At 43.2% G+C, this 26,645-nt stretch overlaps 1 protein-coding gene across 1 annotated transcript in view; it reads right to left on the reverse strand.

Annotated features, from left to right (window-relative positions):
* Nucleotides 1-715: 715 nt before the first annotated feature.
* Nucleotides 716-26,645, reverse strand: part of LOC132659217 (uncharacterized) — a 113,364-nt gene continuing 87,434 nt past the window's right edge. Inside the window, exon 4 of the transcript XR_009599345.1 lies at nt 716-1,269. The gene's annotated coding sequence lies outside the window, so the exon portion shown is untranslated. The remainder of the gene's footprint in view (nt 1,270-26,645) is intronic.

Here is a 26,645-nt window from a genome sequence, read left to right on the forward strand (position 1 = left end):
TAAGAGGGGATGAGGGTGGGGGGCGAGGAAAGTGTTAGAAACAATTTCTTTTCCAAAGACCAAGTCCTTGGGACTCACATCCATTTCACTCATTCATTCAAAGGGTCAGTAATGTCTGCTATGTCTTCTTTCTACCAAGTTAGTAACACTTTCTATTAAGTGCTATAATGATTCAAAGATGAGAAAGTACACACCTTTGGTGCCTATTGCCTAGGAGAGGAGACAAGACATATACACACTTAATTATGGTGCAACATAGAAGGTGACAGTATCTTAAGCCCACACAAAAATGCAGCAGGGAGAGAAGCTATGCAGAGATTACTTCTGGCTGATGGGCTTGAGAATATGTCACAGAAAGCTTTAGGGGAAAATACTATCTGATCCTTGAAAAACATGTAGAAATGGGGCAAGAACTCCATTCTTGGCAGAAAGAAATGCGTGAGCAAAGACAGGAACGAGGAAAGGAGAGGACGAATTCCAAGATCAGGAACCTGAAGGATGAAGCATGGTGAATGGGAAGATCTAAGAAACAGTCCACAAAGCTTCCAGTACTGGTCCTGCCTAGTAATGACTATTTGTTCAAAGTACTCAGTTTCTCTCATTCTCAGCTTTTATTGTTGCAGATGGCAAAATATCTACCTGCCAACCCACAAGGGTTATTGGGAATATAAAATATCATTCTGTGTGTAAATGTTATATAAACCACAAAAACCTATACAAGCATAAGGAATTTTTATTGGTAAGTGGGGGCGCAGTGATGGAAGGCCTTGAACATCTGGCTAAGGGGTTTGCACAAGTCATTTGTATCACGCTCAGAGGTCCTTTACTGAGACTTCCCATTGTTACCCAAGGAAAGCCCAGTTACCTCTTCTACACGATGTGAAATAATCTGGTGCGCCAGTCATAAATATTATTGGACTGGAATAGATTACATACCTGTAACTCACTATGTTAATTAACTTTCTACAGTTTCAATATTTTAAGCACAACCTTCCAGGTTTCCCTGTTTTCCTCTTCTGTAGACTGACAGTTTTGTGCTCTGGCCTGGACACTGGGGCCATTATTTCAAATCTCTCATTCTCACAACTCCCCTTCTCAAGCCCACATTAGGCCATTCCTCCCAGTTTCACTGATTCCTGAAAAACCAGACTCAGTCCTGGTCTGAGGTCCAGAACAGGTGGCTCACCTCACACTGAAGGTGGTTCCTGCTTCATGACAACAATGTAATTAAGGCCGTGTATACTCACAGGTGACGATGTCTCAAAGAATCTGTAATGGAAGTTAAATTGTCATTGTTTTGAAATTCCTGCTAGTTTTTATTTTACACTTAACTTTTCGATTACCATTAACAATGGATTATTTGCCAAATTAAAACCATTCAAAATAAAGGTAAAGTGAATCCTCTTTCCTGCTGACCACCCGTTAATCGTGCCCATATACAGCACCATTTCTCTGTGATCAGATATTTTTGCCTGGACTCCTACTGGTCTCCTAACTCCAGTCTCTTGCCCAGTCTCGCTTTCTTCCTGTCCGGTCTCCACAATAATGCCAGAGCAGTCATTCTGAACCTGCACATCCGTTTGTGCCTTTCCCTTGCTTCCCCAGCACAGTACACAGCCCTCCACGACTTCCCCTCTGCCAATTCTCCTCACCCCTCTCTACCCACCCCCTAGTGACATGCCCTTTCAGCCACACCCCACACCTACTGCACTCCAAGCCTGACTTGCTTTCTCACAGTTGGCTTTTTACGTGCTGTCCCTTAGAGTTTCCACCCTGTATCGTCATAGTCCTCCTTAAAGTCTCATAACCATCAGTGCCTCCTCGATGAAGACACCCTGATGGAAGTGCCTTCCCACCCCCACGCCAGGCATCATGGATTCAGGCTTCCTCTCAGACCTAAGGCAAAACTAACAATATTGGGGCACTATTCATATTTCATTATCACTCTGTTTGTGTACATGTTGCTGCACTAGTTCCTGAGATTTTTATTTTTCCAAGCTTGAGTATCTACGACAGTTGAGCTCTGATAAATAGTTGCTAAGTGAACGAATAATATGCCTACAAGCCTTGACTTTAGAAAGTACTCTACAAATCTTAGGTCCCTTTCACCCTTTTTCCTATACCCTATTCTGTTTAGTCTCTGATAACCTTAACTTTCATTTCAGCTCAACCGAGATCATCATACGGGGACCCCAAACCACAAAGGTCCACTTTGAAGGAATCATCTCGTTAGTCATGATAGAGAGGCCATTTTCTGTTTTCAAGCAGTCTAGAGTAAAAGAAAAATTCTCACATTCATTACCTCTATTTCACTCTCTTGCCTGAATCAAGCTTTCAGTTACACTTTGGAGAGAAATGGTTTTGTCGTATTCATTTCCACCCAAGCCTTGTAAAACAGAATTTAACCATCAGAGTAATGACAGAAAAGAAAAATAAAGGTGATGCACCAATCAAATTAAACTGGAAATTGAGTTCAACATTGCATGCCTTCTCTGTGCCAGGCTGGGTGTGAGCTAGGTCTTGACACATTCTTCCCTCTGGCTGGAATAATTTGTTGAGTTCAGGTTTCTCAACATTTGTGCAATGGATATTTTGGGCCAGATACCTCCTCACTGTGGGGCTTTCCAGTGCATCTTAGGATGTTAAGCAGCATCCCTTGCCTCTCTCATTCAGTGCCAGTAACATCCCCACCCCAAATGAGACAACAAAAAATGTCTGAAGATATTGCCAAATGTCACTGGGAGGCAGAATCACCCCTGCTTGAAAGTCACTGATGTAATTGATTCCTGCTCACCCTTCGTATTTTAGCTAATGTGTCACCACCTCTTAGAAGCCTTCCTTGAACCCTCAGCATGGAGCAAATGCCCTATTACATGTTCTTAAAACACTGTACACGGTTACTTCAGAATACATTTTGAGGATGGTAACTATATATTTATTAGCATGCCCATTTGCTTATTATTTTTCTCTTAGTCTATAATATCCATGGAAGTAGAAACTGGGTCTCTTTTTTCTCACTATTGCATGCCTTAGCATAGTATCTAGTTCTTATGAAGTTCCCCCCCTAAACAAATGCTGTGTAAAAGGGAGGACAGTAATGCGAAGATCAAAGATGTAATCTCTGCCTTCGATAGCAAAATTCAAAAAAATTCAGAGGAAGCATGAACCACTGGCTAGAAACATCTAAGAGGCAATGTAATTCAAGGGCGATGGAACTTGTAAAATACTTTTTCCATATACTTGAAAGATAGTGGAGAGCAGCTAAGAAATTAATGTTGCAGGAAAGTCTCTGATGATGGGATATGAAGGGATGGGTACATACAAATGTAGAGTCATCTACAAGAAGTGTGCCATGAAGGCTAGGGTTTATTCAGAAAGAACCGAGGCCCATGTAATGGACTACAGGGAAAACTTTACAATGCCATGTTTAGATGGCAGAACTCTACCACATGAAAAGCAGCAGCTCTGTAGCCCTTAAGGGAACTCAGGACAGGAAGAAGTGAGAAGGGCATGGAATCTTCCACTCCCAGTTTCTGACACATTATGTATCTATGGCTAACTTCAAAATAAAGTAAACATTTAAAAACGTCCTTTACTAAATGAATAACAGATCATTTTCCTTTATGAAGATGTAAGCAAAATAGAAACCAAACTGTTTTCTCTAATCCATCTGCCATCAATGTCTTTTCCAAATAAGGGCTCCTAAGTTAAAAAAAAATTTTTTTTTTTTAGCTGCACTGCACAGCATGTGGGATCTTAGTTCCCAGACCAGGGATCAAATCCTCACTCTCTGAAGTCGAAGTGCAGAGTCTTAACCACTGGACGAGCAGGGAAGTCCCAAGGGCTCTTAAATGTTCTCATCTTTTCTTACTCGGAAGTTTTCAATTTGATTTGTGTGATGTTCATTTATTAGAGGGGTATGAGAGTCAGGGTCTTGGCAGGAAAAAGAGGGACACAACAAAGGGATTGTTTACAGGATGTGTCGAGAAGCCACAAGGGTGGTACTACATCTAGGGTCTAAGAGTGAGGCACTCTCGTCACCTCTAGGCCTGAAGGGGCAAAGGAGAGAAGTAATGGGAGCTGAGAGAGGGAGCTCCATAGAGAGAGGGCCACCTGCCACGAGCTGCGGCCCTAAAGAGGGTGCCAGCCCGTGGTGACCAGGCACTGAGGAGCCCAGAAAGTGAGGCAAGGCCCAGCTATGCTCTCCTTCCTGCCCTCACCTCCCTCTCAGCTGCTGTTTCTCCTTAGTGGAAGCAACGAAGCAGCAAGGTCACCAGCTGACTCAGTTCAGAAAGGTGTGCCTGCGGGGCCCAGGACAGGAAGCAGAAGCGTACAAAGAGGACATGGAGGGGCAGCAGAAAATATTCAGTTCAGCGTTTCATTACACACCATTGCCAGAGGGTGGATGATCATGTTCTTTCAGACTTCATACCAACATTTTGTAAAATGGCATGGCATACTGCAGTCCATGGGTTCGCAAAGAGTCAGACACAACTTGTGACTGAACAACAGTTGATTTTGCAATATCACTTTCTTTAACTGGAAAATAGGGCATATTTTCAAGTGTGTATATACTCTGGGCTTCCCTCATGGCTCAGACAGTAAAGAATCCGCCTACAATCCTGGAGACCTGGGTTCAATCTCTGGGTTGGGAAGAGCTCCTGGAGAAGGAAATGACACGCACTCCAGTATTCTTGCTGGGAAATCCCATGGACAGAGGAGCCTGGCAGGCTACAGTTCATGGCGTCGCAAAATAAACTCGGGCTAGACACAACATGGAGAAATTCTGCATGGCTATCTCAGAGGCTTGATCATTTCCATAGTCATCGTAGTGACTCAGACTAAGAACTATGCTCACACCCCCGTCCAAGTCCCCTGCTTCACTCTTGAACATGACATGGCTGCATGACAGAGACTCACAACTTAACCTGCTTTTGCTTCTCTCCTTTAGGGGTGTGATATGATCACACAGTAGAGCCTTCTTCACTTTCCCCATGAAGGAAGTAAGAGCAGCAGATGTTAGAATAGTCACCATGGCCCTTTGAGAAAGCTTAGAGGGAGGCAAAAAAAGAGAAAGAGAGAGAAGCAGCTGTTGGGGTGAGAGGGACCTTGGGGTGTGCTTCGTCGCTAAGTCGTGTCCAGCTCTTTGCAACCTCATGGACTGTAGCCCACCAGGCTTCTCTGTCTATGAATTTTCCAGGCAAGAACATTGGAGTAGGGTGCCATTCCCTTCTCCATCCAGACCTTGGGGTAATATGTAGTTAAAAAGGAATGTTAGGATGCTTGCTTGTGTGTCATGCAACATTACATCTCTCCCCTTGGAATTTTCTGAGAGACTTACAGAAAGATTTTGAGGACTCCCCAATGTTTTTATTTAAATATGAAGCTGCTCAGATAGAGAGCCCGGGTCATTCCAGCCTTCTTTAGGCTACAGAAGCAAAGAACAAATGGCCATCTGGACAAGGGCCTTAGAGCCAGAAGGAGAATCTGAAGAGCAAGGGAACTTAGAGATGCCAGCCTCCACATGATGCCTGGGTCAACTCTCCCCTACTGCCACCCACATTTTTCAGGAAGAGAGAGCACCAAGGGCAATATAGAGAAAGTACAACTGAGCTCAGCACACTAATAGGTGCAAACAGGAACAACAAGTTGGTGGCCGCCCTACCTGGACAAGCCCCGTCTTGGGATAACGAAGCCTACTGGGGTTGATTCTAGTTGCTGAGACCAAGCCTGGGCTTCTGCCTGTCCCATCCCTTGAGTCCCGACCTGGGCTTGTCGCCCATGCTCCCATCTGTCCTGCTCATTACTTGGCACTCTTTCCTGTTCACAGCCTCAGCCTTCACCTGTTTGTGCCTTAGATAAACCCCTTCTGCAAACTCTAGCCCTAGCATGCATTTGAATTTCAAGTTTTAAAAAAATATTTATCTGGCTGTTCCAGGCCTCAGTTTCAACACGCAGGCTCTCAGCTGCAGCACGGAGGCTTGCAGTTGCAGCATACAGGCCTTTAATTGCGGCATGCAGGATCTGCTTCTCTGACTAGGGGTCGGACCCAGGCCCCCTGCACTGGGAGTGCAGTCGTAATCACTGGACCACTAGCGAAGTCCCCGAATTCCAGGTTTTGTTAGCTGGTTTTCCCAGCAATGTATCCTCATGATACTCCAGCCTGGATAATTACTCAATTCCTGCAAGCCAATATATTACTAGGGCTTCCCAGGTAGCTCAGCCGGCAAAGAATCCACCTGCAGTGCAGGAGTCCTTGGTTTGATTCCTGGGTCAGGAAGTTCCCCTGGAGAAAGGATAGGCTACCCACTCCAGTATTCTTGGGCTTCCCTGGTGGCTCAGATGGTAAGGAATCTGCCTGCAATACAGGAGACCAGGGTTTAATCCTTGGGTTGGGAAGATCCCCTGGAGGAGGGCATGGGAAACCAATCCAGTATTCTTGCCTGGAGAATCTCTTGGACAGAGGAGCCTGGAGGGCTACAGTCCATGGATGTGCTAGGACACGACTGGGTGACTAAATACAATATTATTTCACTAATATTTATTGATTTTTTTCCTATAAGCCTAGAACTTTGCATGAATTCTCTCTTGTCAGCCACAGAAAATATCTTTAAGCAAGAGAAATCTGCCTTTCCCATTGTATGGATGAAAATACTGTAATATAGAAAGGATGAGTAACTTGTCTACGGTCAGACATCCTGCTGGTGGTAAGGCTTGATTATTATTCCACTGGCATGGAATCCAGGCAATCAGACATCTAAGGTTATGTTTTCACCCACACACTTCAGAAGGTTTTTACCCTCCAAAAAGGGATGACGCAAGACCTTGCCTTCCTTCCTTCTGGAGCACCCTCCCTCATTCTGTACACAGTTAGCACCTTCCTCAGCCTCAGTGTTTCCTCCTCAGAGAGGCCTCCCTGCTCACCTGTCTAAAGATAATCTCCCCTGCTTGTATTCTCTCATGCATCCCGTGCTTTTCCACTCCTACGTTTATGCCAACAAACATTCTTCATGTGCTTCCTTGTCTAACGTCTTATCTTGCTCTGCAAGGGACAGGGACTGTTCTGCTCGGCACCATGTCCCCCACATTCAGCTCAGCAACTGACCCATAGTGGTCAAAATTTTTTTGAATAAAGGGACAAATCAATAGACTTCTTTCTGGCATTCTCCTCACTGCAGAACCTTTCAAAATTCCATCCCATACCTAAATTGTTGAGTCTGTGGCAAATACTTTTTGCTGTTTGCTTACTGCTAAGAAAGCAAACATTCATCCTTTGAAGATAGATTTTATTTTTTAGAGGTAGATAAAAGCCTTTTGAGATAGAATTTGCAATGAGCAAATTTGTCACAACTAGGTAAGCTAACTTGAGTTCCAAAGTGCCTTGTGATTATAGAACAGTAAGACTGTGTGTGTATGTCCTGTGGATACTGCAGAAAACCCCTACTGGTTGTCGAGCCACAGTGGTTCTCACCAGCATACAGTCTACAGGGAACAGCTCGATGGTCACATACATCCTAGCACATCTGTTCAAGATTAGCTTTATTGCTTTCTAATTAGATTTCCAATGTGCCTAGTTTAGTGCAGTGGCCTCAAACATTTTGTACTTATTCTTAAAAAGTACTGAAGAGCCTCAAAGAGCTTCTGTAATAAAGATTATGTCTATCAATACTCACCATACTAAAAATTTAAAAGCATCTATGTATTAGATCACTTAAAAATTATATTTTTTGATAATTTTTTTTGGAAAAAATCCAGTGTCACTCACATATGTGGTTGGAAAAGGAAAAGTAGTTTAACAGCCTTTTCATATAATCATGGATATTCTTTGATACTATACCCAAACTTCACAATTGGCAGTTTCTTAAAGATTAGTTCAGTGTGAAATAAGAAACTATATCAATGAAATTTCTGTACTTTGTTACATTAAAATCCAGACCACCTGACCTGCCTCTTGAGAAATCTGTATGCAGTTCAGGAAGCAACAGTTAGAACTGGACATGGAACCAACAGACTGGTTCCAAATAGGAAAAGGAGTCCGTCAAGGCTGTATATTGTCACCCTGCTTATTTAACTTATATGCAGAGTACATCGTGAGAAACGCTGAACTGGAAGAAATACAAGCTGGAATCAAGATTGCTGGGAGAAATATCAATAACCTCAGATATGCAGATGACACCACCCTGATGGCAGAAAGTGAAGAACTAAAAAGCCTCTTGATCAAAGTGAAAGAGGAGAGTGAAAAAGTTGGCTTAAAGCTCAACATTCAGAAAATGAAGATCATGGCATCCGGTCCCATCACTTCATGGGAAATAGATGGGGAAACAGTGGAAACAGTGTCAGACTTTATTTTTGGGGGCTCCAAAATCACTGCAGATGGTGATTGCAGCCATGAAATTAAAAGACGCTTACTTCTTGGAAGAAAAGTTATGACCAACCTAGACAGTATATTCAAAAGCAGAGACATTACTTTGCCGACTAAGGTCTGTCTAGTCAAGGCTATGGTTTTTCCTGTGGTCATGTATGGATGTGAGACTTGGACTGTGAAGAAGGCTGAACACCGAAGAATTGATGCTTTTGAACTGTGATATTGGAGAAGACTCTTGAGAGTCCCTTGGACTGCAAGGAGATCCAACCAGTCCATTCTGAAGATCAGCCCTGGGGTTTCTTTGGAAGGAATGATGCTAAAGCTGAAACTCCAGTACTCTGGCCACCTCATGCGAAGAGTTGACTCATTGGAAAAGACTCTGATGCTGGGAGGGATTGGGGGCAGGAGGAGAAGGGGACGACAGAGGATGAGATGGCTGGATGGCATCACTGACTCGATGGACATGAGTCTGAGTGAACTCCGGGAGTTGGTGATGGACAGGGAGGCCTGGTGTGCTGCGATTCATGGGGTCACAAAGGGTCAGACACAACTGAGCGACTGAACTGAACTGAACATTAAAATCCATTCCTCTGTCCTGCCTGATTTGGACTGACCCATGCATGATTTTGTAATATCACCATATTTGGTCACTTAGAAAATATTGGTTCACTGATACTGGTCCTTCCAAGTATGTGCATTTTATCATCCAATATAAAAAAAATAACACTCATTAATATCATTACTAGCAATGTTAGAAAAATCTTGAAGTATTGGGAAGTTGTCAACTTCATGGTGGTGGATATGAGTTTTCCAAAACTGGTAATCTTAGTAAATTTTTAAAGCTTGAATTTTATCATTGGCAACAAATATCTTCAGTTAGTCTTCTTAATAGTGATAGGCCCACTTTATTCATTTTCAAGAAAATGTCTACAGAATAAACATGGGGAAAAAAAGTGTAGTTGAGCACAAAGTTGAAACACATAGCTGCTTTTCTTTGAGCTATATTGCGTATAGAAGTGCTTTATTCTTTCCATTATGTCATGCTAAGTCACTTCAGTCATGTCTCTTTGGGACCCTATGGACTGTAGCCCACCAGGCTCCTCTGTTCATGGGGATTCTCTAGGCAATAATATTGGAGTGGGTTGCCATGCCCTCCTCCAGGGAGCTTCCCGACCCAGGGATTGAACCCGTGGCCCTTCTGTCTCCTGCACTGGCAGGTGGGTTCTTTGCCACTAGCGCCACATGGGAAGTCCCATTATGTCAGACAGAATGTTAAAAAGACTCAAGATTAAATGAAATTAATATTTTTTACTGCTTCACCAAGGAAATTCTTAACGGAAACTGGCTTGTCTTTTTCTTTTTTCACTGTGACGTTGTGGTGGTTAAGAACACAATGACTACTGCCTGGTATCTTGATTTGTGCAAAAGCATCAGCAGTTTGACCACCATTGCTTTCACACTATCAGTGCAAATGTCAACACGGCAGCAAAGGCAAATAACATCTTAGTATTATAATGAAAATAGTTTTGACCTTTCTAATCCCCTGAAAAGGACTTGTGGACTTCCAGGATTCTACAGACCACTCTTTGAGCAAAGCTTGTCCATCTATCTGCTATGAAACTTTCTAAGAGCCCTCAGCAAAGGTGTGGCATTACCTTCCAGCATATAATGACCAGACAGTACACTGCTAAAACGATGTCAACCTGAAACTGGAAGATGGCTCAAAAACCATGAGTAAACAGAAGGTGTGATGAGAGAGACTCAGTTACAGACAGGGTAGATGATTTTTGTTACAATATGTTTGGACACAAACACATTTTAGCAGCACTGATTCTAAAACCTGCTTTACTTTGTCCACAACATGCTTCAAAAACTATCAGCAGTGGTCACTGTCTCTCGTTGGATTCTTCTAATTCCTATTTCTCAGAGTACAAACTCCAAAAATATGGGTTCACTTTTGAGGGGAAAAGCAACACGAATTCAGGGAAGAGACACCTTCACCTGTAAGCGGAATTTGACTTTTAGCACAAGTTTGGTTGCTTCCTACCAGTTGGACTTGAGTTCTTATTTCTGGCTAATTTCACTTCATCTTCTGCCTCTTTCCAGGATGATTTCCTGGTAGTGTTTAGTAGCTAATTAGTAAATGCCTGATGACATTAGAGAGGGCAACTTTGTAAGATAATTATTTATTTGGGGGAAGCAGGTTTTATTTTTCTCACATTTTTTTCCTTTTTTTAAATTGGAGTATAATTGCTTTCTGAAATTATATAAATACTGCAGTGGTTTCTTTAAAGCATGTGGCAGCCATAGAGATGAGCTCTGAGTGGAGCAAATGCACTTTGTTCACAGTCAAGGAGTAGTAAGCAGGGGAACCCAGCTCTTAAGGTCCTCTGTGTAATGTTGAACAACTTGGGTTGCTGTATTTGCCTGGCTGGCCCTCAGGGAGGAGATCTCTGAGAGGGAGCAAACCAGGTAGGATCTGGATAAGGTGGGAAAGAGAGGAGGCTACATCTGTCCCATCAGTGCAGTCTGTCATCAGGGAGAAAAAAACCTTTCCATCTTCTTAGCCTCTTCCCTGGCTCTGAACAGTGCAGGAGTTCTCCTGGGGAGAGTTCATGCCACTCCCGTGATGGAGGCTTGCACCAAAACCTCACTCTAGCACCAGGCCAGTGAACCAGAAACAGTGAGAGAGGTTGCTGGCCAGCAACCTCACCCCGAGACTGTGGAGGTGGGGCACCAGGTAGACTCGGCCGTGGAATCTCCCAGAAGTGGATCAGCAGCTCCTTCCCATCTCTGCACAGAGAGTGGATGACACGGACTCTGCTGGAGCCCCTGACTGCTGAAGTGCAATCAAGAGAATTTTTCCTAACCTGCTGTGTCAATAGACAGGAGGGCAAGATTATGAAATTTGAACCAGGAGAAGGGGAAAGGGAGCCAGAATGTTTTTCTTCTTGTGAGGAGAGGATCATTGACAGGAGAAAACTCAGCCTGAGGTAAGGCAGCCCATGGCGACAAAAACAAGAAAGTGAAAATGAAAGTCGTTCAGTTGTGTCCAACTCTTTGCGACCCCCTTGGAATTCTCCAGGCCAGAATACTGGAGTGGGTAGCCATTCCCTTCTCCAGGGGGTCCTCCCAACCCAGGGGTTGAACCCAGGTCTCCCATATTGCAGGTGGATTTTTTACTGTCTGAGCCACCAGGGAAGCCCAAGAATATTCGAGTGGGTAACCTATCCCTTCTCCAGGGGCTCTTCCTGACCCAGGAATCAAACAGGGGTCTCCTGCATTGCAAGCGGATTCTTTACCAACTGAGCTATCACAAAAACAAGGGTACCGTCCATTTTCAGAAGTACAACACCGTCATGTGGCATTTCCACACACCATGTCACCACTACTATAACCAAATGAGGTGGGCAAAGGGGAAAAGTGAGCGTCACAACTCAGAGTGCTGGGGAGTATTTCTATAATAAAGAAATACACATGTTGTAAGACATACGTTCGACCGCAGGCCTGCTCCTCCATGTAAAGCTAAAAGTAAGAATGAATGCCGATGTGAGTAGTTTTAGAAACATTTCTTTTTGATGTCACAAAAAACAAGAAGGACCTAACCTTTCCCTCAGATGTAGAGCATTCACAACGAGAACAGAAGGTATTCTGTTTTGGATGTTTCTGATGAGATCATTACATTTCTCTTTTTTCTCTTCTTCAAAACAAGAATAAAGGCATCCAATGACTTTCAGTATGCCTTAGTCTTTATTACTCCAAGGACATTAAGAGTTGACAGTGCACACAATTCTAGTAATAAAGGTTTGTTTGGTACCTGGCTAAAATTGCCAATATTTGGAGCTTTCTCAGCTTAAAGCTCCCATAGGCATCCTGTTAGTACCTAGCTTTAGAAGAATTGGGAAAAGACTCAACTGCTTTGAGCCCAGGCTTCCCTTCTGTGAAATGTAACAACGGTATCTACTTTACAAGTGCTAGAGTAAAGGAGACACAGCACAGATAAATGTGTAAAGCACAACTGCCCGGCACAATAGTGCCAAGTACATTCATTCAGTGGTGGGCTAGAGTTGATTCATATGAGCTCATAAGAGCTCATTGTTATATTTTCTAGAACTTGAGGAGCCAGCAGCTAAACCATTGGTAGCCTGAAGCCAACCATGGCAGCAGTATTCACACAATGGAAACCAGCAAACTGTACATCAGGGTTCCTTCCCACCTGGTTGCTAAAGGTTTACAAACACACTACTACTGCTGTTAATATTTTTTTTTCTCCTATTCAGTATGGTTCTAAAGAATAGGATGAACTAAATATTTGCTGAATATAATTGTCTTGAAAATGTGATGAATTTTCTTTCACTGGGGTCAGATCCTCTGTTGGTTTAAAGCACCAATGAAGAAATTTTGGGATTCCAGGCATCAGCAAGCTTAGTGCTTAGGGCAGACATTGTTTCTGCTTTCCCAACAACCATCTTCCCACCTTCCCTTTCTTCCCTCATCACAGAACTAGATTCCTTGATTTCAGGGAAGGTGGACTCTGATGCTAATTTATAGCCCCAGAGATGGATAACGATTGCTCTAGTCAGTGAGGGCAGTGTGATTTTCCCTCACCAGTGATTGGTCTAGTACCACTCATATAACTGAGTTCTGGCTTCCCTTCTCAGATGAAAGATGCAGATCCTTGTTCCATACCACCCAGAGCAATCTACGGAATTAGTATGATCTCTAGCAAATTACTCATGAAATTTTTCACAGAGCTAGAACAAATAATCCTAAAATTTATATGGAGCCATGAAAGACCTGGAATTGCCAAAGCAATTCTGAGGAAAAGGAGGAAACCTGGAGGTACAATCCTTCCAGACTTCAGATGATACTACAAAGTAAGAGTAATCAAAGCAGCATGGTATTGGCATAAAAACAGACATATGGATCACTGGAACAGAATAGACAGCCCTGAAATAAACCCATAAATCCATAGTCAATTAATCTTCAACAAAGGAGGCAACAATATGCAAAGGAGAAGAGACAGTCTCTTCAGCAAGAGGTATTAGGAAAGCTGGACAGCCAGCAGATAAACCAATGACGTGAGAACACTCCCTAATATCATGCACAAAAAATAAATTCAAAACAGCTTAAAGACTCAAATGTAAGACATGACACCATAAAACTCCTAGAAGAGACGTAGGCACAACATCCTTTGCCATAAATTGTATTAATGTTTTCATAGTCAGTCTCCCAAGGCAATAGAAATATAAGCAATAATAAACAAATGGGGCCAAACCAAACTTATAAGCTTTTGCACAGCAAAGGAAACTTTGACAAGATGAAAATATTTGCAGACAATGTGACTGACAAAGGCTCAATCTCTAAAATATACAAATAGCTCAGACAACTCAATAACAAAAAAACAAACAAACAACCCCCCCCCCCAGACAACTCAAAAAAATGGGCAGAACACCTTTATAGACATTTCTCCAGAGAAGATGTACAGATGGCCAACAGGCACATGAAAAGACGTTCAACTTAACTAATTATTAAAGAAATGCAAATCAAAACTACAATGAGGTATCTATCACCCCATACAGATCAGAATGGGCATCATTAAAAAGTCTACAGATAACAAATGCTGGATAGGGTGTAGAGAAAACGGAACCCTTCTATACTGTTGTTGGAAATGTCACACTGGTGCAGCCACTTTGGAAAACAGTTTGGAGCTTCCTGAAAAAATCTAAAAATAGAATTATTATATGACCCATACTCCTGGGCACGTATCTGGAAAAAGCTCTGATCTGAAAAAACACATGCACCCCAATATTCATAGCAGCACTATTTATAATGGTCAAGACATGGAAGCAATCTAAATGTTCGTTGATAGATGAATGGATAAAGACCATGTGGTGTATACATACAATGGAATACCACTCAGCCATAATAAAAAGAATGAAATAACGCCACTCGCAGCAACACAGACGGCCCTGCAGATCATCATACCGAGCGGAGTCAGGAAGAGAAAGGTAAATATCATACGACTTCACTTGTATGTGGAATCTAAAATATGATACAGAAGAGCTTATTGATATTTACAAAACAGAAACAGATTCAGACATAGGAAACAATCTTACGGCTACCCAAGCGGAAGGCTTTGGGGAGGGGTAACTAGGATTTGGGGATTAGCAGATACAAATGAGCATATATGGAATAGATAAGCAAGGTCTTACTATATAGCACAGGGAACTATAGTCAATATTCTATAATAAACCATGATTGAAAGAAGGTGAAAAAGAACACACACACTGGTACTCTGCTGTACACCACAAACTAATACAAATTTTAAATCAACAATACTTCAAAAACAAATAAATAAAGCAGACTCTTTCAGAAGAAAGCTCTTGAGTCTTCTTCTGCCCATTCACTTTTGTATGGAGATGAGATGCCATGTGACTGTAAGACAACAGGCAGGAGGCAGGAAAGCCAGCTCTCCGAGGAGATCTGAGTGGAGGAGGGAAGAGTGTCTATTTTTGTGACAACACGACTAGCCACTGAAAATGGCTCTCACCAATAAAAATGGTTTAAACCCAATTTACACTTTTTATTACTTACATTTTTCTATCACTTATAGCCCAAAGACTCCCTACCTAATACGGGAGGGCAATATATTGCGAGTGCGGCTATCTTCTCAGTGTCCTAGATTACATTTTGTAGTCAACACCTCCTTATAAAGCCCATCCTGGCCCTAATGTCAAAGGGCCCCAGGCTCAGAGTGAGAGGAGACCATATTATGGTGAGGAGAAGCTGGTATGGAATGGGAGGGAAGATGTCAGTGGGTCTGTGGACTTCCCCCTGGACCTATGTTGGTTTATTCAGCTATTATAATTGAATCAATCAAAGACAGACATCACTTTGAAGTTCTTAAAGGGACTTACAGGATATCCTTCTAGGGTACAATATCATTAGGATCGTCTCAGATTATTTTCTCCAGACTTATTTCCAATGCATACAAGAAACGATATCTGGGAAATTCACTCACAGCTGGCAAATAAATGGAAGAGCTGTTTTCTTAAGTATAATTGCTGTACAATATTATGTAAGTTCAGTTCAGTTCAGTTCAGTTGCTCAGTTGTGTCTGACTCTTTGTGACCCCATGAATCGCAGCACGCCAGGCCTCCCTGTCCATCACCAACTCCCGGAGTTTACCCAAACTCATGTGCATCGAGTCAGTGATGCCATCTAGCCATCTCATCCTCTGTTGTCCCCTTCTCCTCCTGTCCCTAATCCTTCCCAGCATCAGAGTCTTTTCCAATGAGTCAACTCTTCATATGAGGTGGCCAAAGTATTAGAGTTTCAGCTTTAGCATCATTCCTTCCAATGAACACCCAAAACTGATCTTGCAGTGCAAAGGACTCTCAAGAGTCTTCTCCAACACCACAATTCAAAAGCATCAGTTCTTTGGCACTCAGCTTTCTTTATAGTCCAAAACTCACATCCATACATGACCACTGGAAAAACCATAGCCTTGACTAGATGGACCTTTGTTGGCAAAGTAATATCTCTGCTTTTTAATATGCTATCTAGGTTGGTCATTGGAGAAGGCATTGGCAACCCACTCCAGTACTCTTGCCTGGAAAATCCCATGGATGGAGGAGCCTGATAGGCTGCAGTCCATGGGGTCGCTATGAGTTGGACACAACTGAGCGACTTCACTTTCACGCATTGGAGAAGGAAATGGCAACCCACTCCAGTGTTCTTGCCTGGAGAATCCCAGGGACAGGGGAGCCTGGTGGGCTGTCGTCTATGGGGTCACAGAGAGTCGGACATGACTGAAGCAACTTAGCAGCAGCAGCAGCAGGTTGGTCATAACTTTCCTTCCAAGGAGTAAGCATCTTTTAATTTCATGGCTGCAGTCACCATCTGCAGTGATTTTGGAGCCCAAAAGAATGAAGTCTGACACTATTTCCAGTTTCCCCATCTATTTGCCATGAGCTTAGTTTCTGAATGTTGAGCTTTAAGCCAATTTTTTCACTCTTTCACTTTCATCAAGAGGCTTTTTAGTTCCTCTTCACTTTCTGCCATAAGGGTGGTGTCATCTGCATATCTGACGTTATTGACATTTCTCCTGGCAATCTTGATTCCAGCTTGTGCTTCTTCCAGCCCATTGTTTCTCAAGATGTACTCTGCATATAAGTTAAATAAGCAGGGTGACAATATACAGCCTTGACATACTCCTTTTCCTATTTGGAACCAGTCTGTTGTTCCATGTCCAGTTCTAACTGTTGCTTCCTGACCTGCATACAGGTTTCTCAAGAGGCAGGTCAGGTGGTCTGGTAGTCCCATCTCTTTCAGAATTTTCCACAGTTATTGTGATCCACACAGTCAAAGGCTTTGGCACAGTCAATAAAGCAGAAATAGATGTTTTTTCTGGAACTCTCTTGCTTTTTCCATGATCCAGCGGATGTTGGCAATTTGATCTCTGGTTCCTCTGCCTTTTCTAAAACCACCTTGGACATCTGGAAGTTCACAGTTCACGTATTGCTGAAGCCTGGGTTGGAGAATTCTGAGCATTACTTTACTAGCGTGTGAGATGAGTGCAATTGTGTGGTAGTTAGAGCATTCTTTGGCATTGCCTTTCTTTGGGATTGGAATGAAAACTGACCTTTTCCAGTCCTGTGAGTTTTCTGCTCACTGCTGAGTTTTCCAAATTTGCTGGCATATTGAGTGCAGCACTTTCACAGCATCATCTTTCAGGATTTGAAATAGCTCAACTGGAATTCCATCACCTCCACTAGCTTTGATCATAGTGATGCTTTCTAAGGCCCACTTGACTTCACATTCCAGGATGTCTGGTTCTAGGTGAGTGATTATACCATCATGATTATCTGAGTCATGAAGATCTTTTTTGTACAATTCTTCTGTGTATTCTTGCCACCTCTTCTTAATATCTTCTGCTTCTGTTATGCCCATACCATTTCTGTCCTTTATCGAGCCCATCTTTGCATGAAATGTTCCCTTGGTATCTCTAATTTTCTTGAAGAGATCTCTAGTCTTTCCCATTCTGTTGTTTTCCTCTATTTCTTTGCATTGATCACTGAGGAAGGCTTTCTTACCTCCTCTTGCTATTCTTTGGAACTCTGCATTCAGATGCTTATATCTTTCCTCTTCTCCCTTGTTTTTCGCCTCTCTTCTTTTCACAGCTATTTGTAAGGCCTCCCCAGACAGCCATTTTGCTTTTTTGCATTTCTTTTCCATGCATTTCTTTTCCATGCATTTCTTTGTCTTGATCCCTGTCTCCTGTACAATGTCATGAACCTCATTCCATACTTCATCAGGCACTCTTTCTATCACATCTAGTCCCTTAAATCTATTTCTCACTTCCACTGTATAATCATAAGGGATTTGATTTAGGTCATACCTGAATGGTCTAGTGGTTTTCCCTACTTTCTTCAATTTCAGTCTAAATTTGGCAATAAGGAGTTCATGATCTGAGCCACAGTCAGCTCCTGGTCTTGTTTTTGCTGACTGTATAGAGCTTCTCCATCTTTGGCTGCAAAGAATATAATCAATCTGATTTCAGTGTTGAGCATCTGGTGATGTCCATGTGTAGAGTCTTCTCTTGTGTTGTTGGAAGAGGGTGTTTGCTATGACCAGTGCGTTCTCTTGGCAAAAGTCTACTAGCCTTTGCCCTGCTTCATGCTGTACTGCAAGGCCAAATTTGCCTGTTACTCCAGGTGTTTCTTGACTTCCTACTTTTGCATTCCAGTCCCCTATAATGAAAAGGATATCTTTTTTGGGTGTTACCTCTAAAAGGTCTTGTAGGTCTTCATAGAACGATTCAACTTCAGCTTCAGTGTTACTGGTTGGGGCATAGGTGTGGATCACCATGATATTGAATGGTTTGCCTTGGAAATGGACAGAGATCATTCTTTCAGTTCTGAGATTGTATCCAAGTACTGCATTTTGGACTCTTTTGTTGACTGTGATGGCTACTCCATTTCTTCTAAGGGATTCCTGCCCACAGTAGTAGATATAATGGTCATCTGAGTTAAATTCACCCATTCCAGCCCATCTTAGTTTGCTGATTCCTAGAATGTCAACATTCACTCTTGCCATCTCCTGTTTGACCACTTCCAATTTGCCTTGATTCATGGACCTAACATTCCATGTTACTATGCAATATTGCTCTTTACAGCATTGGACCTTGCTTCTATCACCAGTCACATCCACAGCTGGGTATTGTTTTTGCTTTGGCTCCATCTGTACAATATAATGTTTCAAAACTGTGGTTATACTCTACTATAGTTATTATAAAATACTGGCTACCTTCTCCCATGTTGTACAATATATCCTTGTAGGTTATTTTATACCTGATAGTTTGTCCCTCTGACTCCTCTACCCCTCTATTGCCCCTCCCCTCATCCCTCTCCCCAGTGGTAACTATTGTCGAATGAAAACTACCACAAACCAGTGTCTATAACAAAGAAGGACACTGACAGATACAGTAAATTAAAGAGACTTTCAAGGAATGCTGGAGGAGGCAGTAGGGTGTTCTACAGGCTCTACCTATTACCCTTTCAAACACAGTTTGATATGAATGTGTCATCATAAATCTGAGAAAACAAGAACCTGAAGGGGAGGAGGCTTTTCCAGCAGAGGAAATAGTGAGCTTGCACATGATGCCCTGGTCAGGTGTCGGAATCTGCTTAGAACCCCTCAAATGACGGAAATCTTACAGCCAAGTCAGTGGACTCTCACCATCAACAGAGCAGGGAGGAGGGCACTTCAGTGAAGAAGTAGGCAACATAGATATTGTTTCTGGAGGCAGCTTGGAGGCAAAATCAAAGAACTCTCTGCCAGAGGGGGATGGTTTCCCTCCATGCTCCACAGCAGGGGTTTTTTCAGATTGCTGTAGGAGCTCTGGGCTCAGGAGACCGGATGTGTGATTCAGGAGGGTACAAAAACAGCCCTATATGCTTCATCTCCTACAGCCCACAGTTCCCAACTCATCTCTCTCTCTGCAGAGTCTATGACCATGTCTGATGGCAGCTTCTTCCTACACGTCACAGGCTATAAGCTTCATAGAGCTCAGCTGGCAGGCGAGTGCAGGAGGGGGACAATGCCAATAGTGAGAAGCCACATTGAGGGCCTTCAGCGCTGGGAAATGACAGAGCATGCTAGGAAGTCTATGAATGGCCTCTGAGGCTGTTTAGAGCTTATCAAGTCCTCCTTTCTCCTTTTGCTGAAAACTCCCATGGCAGTGAAAGGAACCTCTGTCTCATTTATTTCAAAGGGGGATTTGTAAAAAAAAAAAAAAAATTCAACATTATCCAAGTAGCTCTTTACTGGCTAATTTTCAGAGCTAAATATCTCAATTGTTGCAAAACATTTCTTTTTCATATGAGTCAAAGCAACTGGGGATGCGGCCGGACATCAGATGCATTTTCCATTTATACATTCTGTTTCTCTCTCTTTAGGAGATAGCCAATGCTTAAGCCTTTTCAGAAACTATTTATAGGGCACAACTGCTCACTGATAAGAGTTCATCAGAATAAAATCAACTTCAGGAAGTAGGGGTGTTTCTGCAAAGCGCTCTTGTTATTTGAGATCAATGAACTCCAAATCCCCTAAAACTGTTGCAGACCCACAGAAGAAGTCTGTCCCCTTGTAGAAAAGTAAGCAAGGATGTGCCGGGGCACTCAAGGGTCATGGCCTTTATTTGGGGGGTGTGAGTGGAAATTCCAACTACCTCACTTCTCTCACATCTAGGAAGCAGGCAAAAAAAGCTGTGTGTGTGTGTGTGAGCTATAATCGTGCTACAATGACATCATTCAAAGAAAAAACTATAAATGGTTTCAGTGACAGAGACACACTCAGGTTATCTTTAAAAATAAGTGTTGGGAGCTGTGTTTCTACTTCTGTCATTATTGCTACCAATTTGAAAAATGAGAACCATCCCCTCGAAGCCAAATACCCTGCCATAGGCAGATCAGGAATTGGAGTAACCTTGGGTGAAAGTGGAGGAGGAATTTGTTCAGCTTCACACAGGTGGCCTGCCATTTGTGCCTCCTCAGTTCCTCTGCCCACCTCTGCCTCCATTTCACTATTTCTGCTTTCTCATAGTTTTTGCTTCCTCATCTTATTGCTTCTGTTCCCCTTAGCCTCATTGGCCATATGTGAGTCTAACCGTATCTCCCAGTTTCTTTCAAGACACGCAGTCAGCTCCTGAGCTAGCTTCTCCCTGCCTTACTCACCAAGTGTTTCCTCATTCCAGACTCTAAGAGAGGATTTAATGGCTCAGCTCATCTCTTCCTATATGGCTGGCAACCCTGAGAACTGATTGCTTTTAGATACACCCAGTTGTAAACTATGAATGGAAACGTGTGGTTCAAAATGTGGCAGTCCTAGGCTTCCCTGGTGACTCAGTGGTAAAGAGACACCAGTTTAATCCCTGATCTGGAAAGATCCCACTGCCACAGAGCAACTAAGCCTGTGAGCCACAACTACTGAGCCCGTGCTCTGGAGCCCGGCAACTGGAATTACTGAAGCCTGCATGCCCTAGAGCCTGCGCTCCACAGCTTAGCTCAGGCTCCTGGCATTAAGTCACTAAATGTAGGGTTGGGAGGAGAGGCTCTTCCAGTAGGTGTGAACAGGCTCCAGCCCACCACTTCCACTGGCTCTTCACACAGTCTGTTCTGCTCAGAACCACCTTCCCCAAGTTCTTCCACTTCTCCCCATACACTTCCAGGCTAATTGCTACAAAGCTTCAACTAGTGGCAAGCTGCAGCCACCTTGCCTGGGGGCAATGCTCCTCCTACCTGCTTCTAAGTCCCCAGTGTTTGCCTCTAATACAGATGCTCATGAGTGTCTCCATTAGACCCTGAGCTCAAGGCATCCACCAGACTGTGCACAGTAGCCAGCACATAGTGAGTACTCCAAAATACTGAATGCAGGCATGCATGAAGATACTCTGTCTAATGAAATCTCTTCATGGGGGCAGCTGTCAAGTTGACCTGCCATGAGGGCACACAGAATATATTTACTGAAGATGTAAACAGTGCAGCTTGGAAAAGACTTTCCAAGAGTTGGGTTGGTCACTGGCTCATTCTCACTTCAGTAAGATGCTTGTGCCCGAGAGATCAGTAATTGCATTTTTTGGTCCCTAGTCCTGCATTTGCCTTCCTGTCCCTGAAGCCCCAGGGAGGCATTCATTAGTGTACAAGCACCTCTCTCAAGGATGGAAGATGTCTGTGTGCAAGCTGAGCACTTCACTTGTTTTGGTGAGGAATGCTTGTCAGAGGGACAGTAAAGCCATCAGGCTAGGGTGTGTGTGGCATAGCAGAGGATTCTGGGGTGATGGTGGGAGGGATATAGGGACAAGGAGCAGTCAGGAAGAAAATTTGAAGGGTATTGATTCATTCATTCTCAACATGTTTTCTGAGCTTGGAGGGAATGAACATTCTGTATTCAAGGGACTTTGAAGGTTGATTTAATATTGCACCCTTTTTCTGGAAAATCAGAGATATAGATCCTTCTGACTCTAAGCAATAAAAAAAAAAAAAAAGACCAGCACCTTAAAGAAGAGTCAGTGTCTCTTTGTACAGGAGATAGGAAATGAAGCAGGTAAACTTCCTGGGTACCCCGTGGAAGAGACTCATATGCCCACATCCCTGACCTCCCTGCACCTCCACCCTAAGGGACAGTTAGGGTTGGATTTGTAAATGGGCACACATCCGTGGGCACACTGGCTGCAGACCACCAACAGCTGCTCCCTTTTGAGTGTGCCTTTATCATCCCGTGGACTCTATTGAAAGGGAAGGGAATCATCATGCCTTCAGCCTTGTAATATCCATAATATCATTGTTATTGGAAGAGATTTTTCCCCTTTATTCTCTGCTTCACTGACTCCTCCTATTTCTTTCAACAGTTTCTAAAACATTTTCACATAAGAGAAAACATCTCCAGAAATCCACCACATACATATCAGCCCTGAAGTTAGGTGGAGGTAGAAAAACAGAGAACTTTACAGACAAAATAAGTGGTTCTTTACCTGGGACCATGATCCCCAAGGGAGTCCATGCATGGCCTTCATGAGAAAAATTTCAACTGTTTGGGGGAAGTGTCCATCACTTTCACTGGTGTGTCAGAATGGTTCCTTCCTGAAGCCCTCAGCAGTGTTAAGAGCTGGGCTGATAATGTCATAGAATAAGGCTGAACTCAAGGTATTAGGAAAGCACATGGCCTCAAAACAAGCCTTCACAGGGGGTCAGAGCTCAGAGGTGATGCGTGGAAGGAGAGAGAAGTGGGCTTGGGCCTCAGACAGGTGAGCTTTAAATCCAGGCTCTGCCCCTGAGCCACTGGGGGACCCTGGGCAAGTTGTGTGACCTTCCTGAACCCAGGTCCTCACTTGCTGAGAGATCTAAGTGGGCCAGAGTCTCGTGTGCTTGAAAAGCTGGGCGACATGGCGCAGGTTATTTTTAAACAGTATGTTGGCTATATTTTCCAGTGCTAGGCTTAGTATATTCTTCCATCTCTAGACGTTTTCAGGTGAAGGAATTCTAACTTTAAAGCAATGAGTCCAATTGTTCATCTGGAAAAGCAGAAGTACTCAGACTTTTGTGAATGTTCTATGGTGTACTGAAACTTAGAAAAAAATTTACCTGAAAAGGTATCTGGGGGTTAGAGAAAGAAATAGCAAGGAGAATATTATTCAAAAATGCAGTAGTACGCTGTTTAAAAATAAGTTTATTCTATGTGCCCAGACTTTTTCAGACACCCTCTATATTCTGGTTGTTGAGACACCATTTTATTTATTTTCCCCTGTGGTTGAAGCAGAGGTTTGTGAACCCCAAAGACACCAATCAGCAGCACAGCGAGAGGTCCCCTCGTTCTGGGGCTACGCTCTACCAACTGTTCATCCCACACTGGTGTGTGTGGCTGGTCACATGCCCTGTCTGCTGCCCCTCCCTGTCACTCTCAAGTCCAGGAGCACGGGGGTGTCTAGCAGCCCTCCTCCGTGCTCTCACCCTTGACAGACTACCACCCTGGGTCTGTCCTGAGGGGAAAAGACTGCTGATCAGAGAAGACTTCAGTTGCATCTATTCACATGATCATGGTTTTCTTAAAAAAATGATGGTTATGATGGGAATGTAAATTGATATAGTCATGATGGAGAGGGTATGGAGATTCCTTTAAAAAACTAGGAGAAAAACTACCATATGATCCAGCAGTCCCACTACTGGGCATGTACGCTGAGAAAACCAGAATACAAAAACAACAACCAAAAACAAAAAAGAGACATGTACCCTAATGCTCAGTGCAGCACTATTTACAATAACCAGGATGTGGGAGCAACCTCGATACCCACTGACAGATGAATGGATAAAGCTGTGGTACGCATATACAATGGAATATTACTCAGCCATAGATAGGAGCACATTTAAGTCAGTTTGAGTAAAGTGAATGAGCCTAGAACCTGTTATACAGAGTGAAGTAAGTCCGAAAGAGGAAAACAACCACTGCACGCTAACACACGCACATGGAATCTAGGAGCTTCCCCAGGGCTCAGTGGGTAAGGAATCTGCCTGCAGTGCAGGAGACAACAGTTTGATCCCTGGGTCAGGAAGATCCCCTGGAGGAGGGCATGCAACCCACTCCAGTATGCTTGCCTGGAGAATCCCATGGACAGAGGAGCCCGCTGGGCTATAGTTCATGGGGTGCAAAGAGTCCGACATGACTGAAGGGACTGAGAGCGCATACGTGAGCAGAATCTAGAAAAATGGTGCCGGTGAACCTATTTTCAGGCAGCAATGAAGACAGAAAACAGACTTGTGAACACAGTGCAAGAGAGAGAAGGCGGGATGAGCTGAGAGAGCACTGCAACATACACGTTACCGCATGCAGAGCGGATAACTCGCAGGAAGTTGCTGTATCACACAGGAAGCTCAACCTGGCGTTCTGTGACGCTCTACATGGGTGGGATGGTGTGGGCGTGGGGCAGTGGTTGGAGGCAGGGTCAAGAAGGCGGGGACACGTGTATACTTAGGGCTAATTCATGTTCTTGTATGACAGAAACTAACACAATATTGTATAGCAGTTATCCTCTGATTAGAAATACATTTTTTAAAGTAATGGGGGAAAATGATGATTAAAGAAGAAGCCTGGAGGGGTCTTTGTCATCCCTTCTTCAGGTGGGTGCTCCTGCTGAGTACCCCTCGAGGCCCCTCCCCTTTCCTTCTCTCAGTTCTTTGCACCTGGATTGCAACTGCTTGCTGAATGCTCTGTCTTCCTCCCTGGCTCATGTCCAGTTCTCACCAGCACAGAAAGTATCTTTCAAAGTATTATTTCTTAAAGAAACTAAAAGCTTCCTGAAAATGTTACTATTTGAGATTACTGAGTTATACTTGGAGAAAAAGTTACTCAAATAAGAAATGTCTCCTTAGTAAAGCCAAACATCAGAGCTACAACTTCCCAACTTGTTTTCTCCTGTGAAGCCATGACATTAAGGTAAGAAGACACACAGGAAGCAAACAAGCTCGTCAGCGTGCTAACAGATTTTTACTAATGAAGGGAGTAGCCAGGTGCCCTCTCAAAGCCCTAGATCTGCTTCACAGACGTTTCCTCTGTGTTAGTCGCTCATTCCTACCCTTTGTGATCCCACTGACTGTAGCCCACCAGGCTCCTCTGTCCATGGGGATTCTCCAGGCAAGGATACTGGAGTGGGTTGCCATTCCCTTCTCCAGGGGATCTTCTCGACCCAGGAATCGAACCCAGGTCTCCCACATTGCAGGCAGATGCTTTACCATCTGAACCACCAGGGAAGCCTCTGTGAGGAGCATACCAGAGACAACATTGGGTCTGGAAATGTGAGGGAGTTGGCTCCCAGCCATCACAGGGCAAAGGATCTTCTAGACAGTTCTTGGAAAATGTAGTTTCCCAAAATATAGTCCTGGAGATGCTGACTCCAGAAGTCTGAAGTAGGGCCTGGAATCTGTATTTAACAAATGCTGCCTCTGATTCAGTTGATCATTTAGGTTTGGGGACTGACTTCTGAGGAACCTGTACTGTCTTGAAACCATTCTCCATGACTCATGTCTCTAAAGCCAGGGATGAGTATGTGTAAGAATCGCCTACAGAGCTCATTAAAAATGCAAATTTCACATCCAGTAGAAAGTGGCTAAAATGACAAAGAGAGACAACAGCAAATACAGGTATAGCACGGGAGCAGCTGGAACTCTTGTAACATTGCTGATGGGAGTGTAAAACTGCACAGTCTTTTTGAAAAGCTGTTTGCCAATTTCCTATAAGGTTAAATACATACCTACTCTGTGATCAAGCAATTCCACTCCTAGGAATTTACTCAAGAGAAGTGAAAGCATATGTTCACATAAAGACTTGTGTACTAGTTGGAGAAAACACAGTCTCGTCAGTAAGTGGTACTGGGAAAGTGGACAGCTATATGTAAAAGAATGAAATTAGAGCATTCCCTAACACCACACACAAAAATGAACTTAAAATGGATTAAAGACCTAAATATAAGGTCAGATATTATAAAACTCTTTGAGGAAAACAGGCAGAACACTCTCTGACATAAACTGCAGCAAGATCTTTTTGTCCCATTGCCTAGAGTAATGAAAATAAAAACAAAAACAAACAAATGGGATCTAATTAAACTTAAAAGCTTTTGCAAAAAAAAAAAAAAGCAATAACCCATAAGCAAAATGAAAAGACAACCCACAGAATGAGAGAAAATATTTGTGACAAAGCAACCCACAAGGAATTACTCTCCAAAATATATCAATACAAACAGCTCATGTAGCTCAATAACAAAAACCAAACAACTCAATCAAACAATGAGTGGAAGATCTAACAGATATTTGTCCAAAGAAGACATACAGATGGCCAAAAGGGCATATATCTTTTCATATAGATGAAAAGATGCTCAACATCACTGATTATTAGAGAAACGCAAATCAAGTGAGGTACCACCTCACACTGGTCAGTATGCCCATCGTCAAAAAGTCTACAAACAATTAATGCTGGAGAGGGTGTGGCGAAAAGGGAACCTTCTACGTTGTTGGTCGGATTGTAAATTGGTACACCCATTATGGGGAACAATATGGAGTTTCCTTAAAAAAACTAAAAACAGATATACCATATGATCCAGCAATCCCACTCCTGGCCACATACTCAGAGAAAACTATAATTCAAAAAATACACACACCCCAGTGCTCATTGCGGCATTATTTACAATAGCCAGGACATGGAAGCAATTCAAATATCCATCAACAGAGGA

Source organism: Ovis aries, chromosome 2 (assembly GCF_016772045.2).
Source record: "Ovis aries strain OAR_USU_Benz2616 breed Rambouillet chromosome 2, ARS-UI_Ramb_v3.0, whole genome shotgun sequence".
In the NCBI taxonomy this organism is placed as follows: Eukaryota; Metazoa; Chordata; class Mammalia; order Artiodactyla; family Bovidae; genus Ovis; species Ovis aries.